We start from the raw sequence: 3516 nt of genomic DNA on the forward strand, positions 1-3516 counted from the left end.
CGAGCATAATCCTTCTCTGGACGTTACTGTCTCTGCCACAAGCCGCCCTTGCTTGTCTCCTTGTGTACTAACCTCTCTAGTTCTCATCTCTAGTTCCTGAGTATCCGGAGGCCTGCTGCTAGTTCCACGCAGAGGCCTGTTCCTGACTCCTGTTCTGAAGCGTTGTTTAGCCAGCACTGGTACCTGCTGCATTCTCCCCTAGTAGAGGTTACCCTTAATTTCCTGAGGCCTGCTTTGGACTTCTGTGCTAAAGCGTTGGTTTCCCCGACGCTGCCCCGCGGTGTACTTCGGCCAGCCTGCTGTCTCCCCCTGCTGAGACCGGCGTCATGGGCCGAGCCCGCTCCTCGCGCACAAGCCGCTCATGCTCCCAAGCTGAAGCGGGGAACTCCTGACTACCTGTTGCCGAACTCCTGCTTGAATAACGACGATGCTGCCTTCTCCAATCCTGACCCTGCTACGTACGACTACGAACTGCGCACTCCGGATCAGTCTGCACGGACTAAGGTCGGTGATTATATAACCCCACCTCAGCCCCGCGGTCCGGTCCCGGTTTGTTGCGAGCACAATCGTAACACCCCCCAGCTAGAAAATATACTTACAGCCCTAGTAACCAGCTTTGGCTAATAGGGTCATAGGTCAGTGAACAAACATTATTAATAAACACAGGACAATATCCATCATGTGGTCATTAACCCACTGAGGGCCAGTGAGGGTATCAGGCCCACTCAAGAAACGAATGCCAAAAAAAAAAGATCCCTTACCCCATCCACAGTGAGGTCCTCCATGGTATTTAGGGTCAATGGAACTACTCCAATTAAGTAATCCATTGGGTGTATACCCAACCATTAATAAGCCCCCACAAAACTAAATGTATAAAAATAATCCTGTAATCGCCATCGAAACTGAAACCGTGATGCCAAGTCTAAAATCTGCAGTCTCAAAAGTGGTCATATAACCTACAATAAAGCAATAAACATCTATTTATGTCCCTCTACTGGCCATTCTCTAAGTTGATTGAAGCCCTTGGTTTTTGATCTTCTCTAGCTTGTTGAATAATCTTCTGCTTAAATTGTTGAAATCTTTCAAACTTTTCTTCTTTATCTTGTCTTCATAATGGGAGCCATCCTCATATATCCTCTCTACAACATGGAAAATAAATCCCACCAATGTCTTATGTCATTGGAAAGAGCGGTTAGCACGTAGAAAATAGGCCAATCTGATTGGTTTATTTAGTTCGTGGTCATCTGGCATGTGTTATGTGACAGCGACAGGTCCTATATAAGGACTGCATGCTTGCAAAAAGTCGATGGCAGAGAGAAGACTTGTAAGGATGGACCCCGTTATGAAGGTAGAAGAAATGTTTTAAAGATTAACAATTTCAGCAGATAATTATTTGGTGTTATTTTTTTCCCTTCAGGACGTCAACAAAGGATTTGATTTATTCATACATTTATTTATTTTGGTTTTTTTTATGGTTGGGCATGAGCCCATCATTGGGTCATTGACCCTAAAGACCATGGAGGACCTCACCAAGGATCGGGTAAATAGTATTTTAATCATTAACTATTTGAGTGCCATAGAGGCTACTTAATCTCTGCTTGAGAGACCTAGGTAGCCTTACCAGTACTCAGGGATTTAATGACCACTTAATGTATTTTAGTATGTTAAATATGTAATGTTTAGTTTTTTTTGTTCAATAGTCTAGAGCCCTATTATCCAACTCTATCTAGTATGGCTGTAAGTCATCCCTATATAGGGGGATTGTTAGGTGTGTTGGGGTGGGTGCGGGGGGTTATTATGCCTTACTAGCCTTTTTACAATGTAATGGGGGGGGGGGTAGTGGTAGGAATATATTATCACATTAGTTGATATTAGTGACCAGCTAGCAATTAATGTCATTGGAAGTCTGAAGTGCAGTAAGATTCACCACTAATTATTCTGATTTTTGCTACTTGAACAACATATATTTATTAGTTTCCATTCATATTGAATTGGGCAGGAAATCGTAGTTGGAAGTGAAGGTCAGGAACTGTTGGATTCTTCTGTTATACTGAATACTGTACATGCAAATTATTTGAGGTGCTAATTAAAATACTATTGAATCCCTATGTTAACATTTTGGATATTATGTGGCACATCATAAAGTATTAGATAAAATACCATCGGCGTGATTTACATAATTGGTCTACGTAGAGGCAATGGGTCATACTTAAGTGGCACAAAGTACCGACCTAGCAGATATTATTACTCCCACGAACATGATGCGTTAACACTACTGCATTATTACCGCACGTTTTACCACAAGCGCCATTGAAAACTATGGTACTGTGTGTGTTAACGCATGCAATATTTACTGCATGATGTATTGCGTTGTTCTGCGGTAACGTGGCTACTAACATCTGTTACATCTGCAAGGTGCCTTGAGGCTTTGTACCATTTAGTAAATCTGGTCCAATATGTTTAGCATTTCTGAAACATTGAGCTTTCCCCTGATGCAACTAATTCCATATTATTGCACATTAATCTTAACCTCACACTTCTTCATAGTTAAATGAGGAAACTAGTCTTACTTAAGTTGCCTCCCAATGAAACAGTGGCAAATAGCAAAACAATTCATTCATTAGATTGCTACGGTATGGGGCTTGCCGGGCCTCGCTCAGCCTATAGCTACACAAAGTGCCGTTAGTGCTAGCACCATCAGAGCTCACCATTCACTGATTACTAGACAGAAAAAGAAAGTGTGGCTGGGTTTATTTACTGTTACCTTTCTTTGTCGCTGCTGGCGGTGGAGGCAGAGCTCAGATTGCACCAGGAGAGACAGTTCTACTCAGGAACTGAGCTACTTTAGTGGGAAAGGGTTCCCAGGCCTTGGTTAAGGCTGCCTGTCTGGCGATGTGTCCTTTCAGTGTGGCTGTGGTGTATAGTAGTATGTACTGCCTGACCGGTACAATTGGTGGGCTTTGGCAGTATCGGTTGTGGATAACCTATGGGTGGTGCAATCTGACCAAGTCAGTATTAAGGTTGTGGCTAGTTAAAAAATGCAATGGCCATTGCACCCCATATCAGTGTCAGTGTAATTTATTGGGTGGGTTTGGGTTTGAGGGGAGGGGTCAGTCTATGCAGATGTCATGAAGAGGGATGCAGGTGCAAAAGAGAGATAGACAGTAACAGAAGAGTAGAAAGAAACAGGCAAGGACAGATCTAGATAGAGAAGGGAGGAATAGTAGGTTCATGAGAAAATAGCTCCTGACATCAGTTTCCCCTCTGAGATTCATGGTTGTCAATCACCCTGTACACCAATCACCAATCAGTCCATAAAAAAGCCCAGGTCAGTCCCCTCTTGCAGAGAAATGTGTGTGGTTCTTTGAGTTCTGCCTTGCATCCCAGAAAAAGAGAGATTGCAGTATAACGCAGAATAGCTTTGTTAGTCTGGTAATTAAGACAGGAGTGACATTCAAAACGTAGCTTGGACAGGATGTGGCAAATTACTGTATTCTTTGTGTGAAAAGCTGTTCC

Source organism: Ascaphus truei, chromosome 7, assembly GCF_040206685.1.
Source record: "Ascaphus truei isolate aAscTru1 chromosome 7, aAscTru1.hap1, whole genome shotgun sequence".
Lineage (NCBI taxonomy): Eukaryota > Metazoa > Chordata > Amphibia > Anura > Ascaphidae > Ascaphus > Ascaphus truei.